Source organism: Berghia stephanieae, chromosome 14 (genome assembly GCF_034508935.2).
Source record: "Berghia stephanieae isolate SIO BIC M18660-M18661 chromosome 14, UCSD_Bste_1.3, whole genome shotgun sequence".
Lineage (NCBI taxonomy): Eukaryota > Metazoa > Mollusca > Gastropoda > Nudibranchia > Aeolidiidae > Berghia > Berghia stephanieae.
In genome coordinates, this window is record NC_088373.1 from 16,232,939 (window position 1) to 16,233,283 (window position 345).

The following is a 345-nucleotide window of genomic DNA, read 5'->3' on the forward strand; positions in this document are numbered from 1 at the left end:
CTCACAGTGTGGATCCGCGCTCTCCACGGCCAGGCGGAGTTGTCGTACCAGTAAGGTCACGGGTTCGAGCCCCCCATCGCCGACGCGAAGTTTTAAAGATAAGATAAGATAAGATAAGATAAGATAAGATGAGATAAGATATACTTTATTGATCCTGAATGGAAATTATCATAATGATACACATCATTCATCGTTATATTAGCACAGATTTGGACACTGTCGTTCTATTTATTCTCTAATGTATCTCTAGCACTTTCTTACTCACTTCATTTCTTGTTATTATTTATCAACCTAAAAGTGTCGGCTCCACTCATTTTTCTGGATTACCTCCCTTGATATATATAT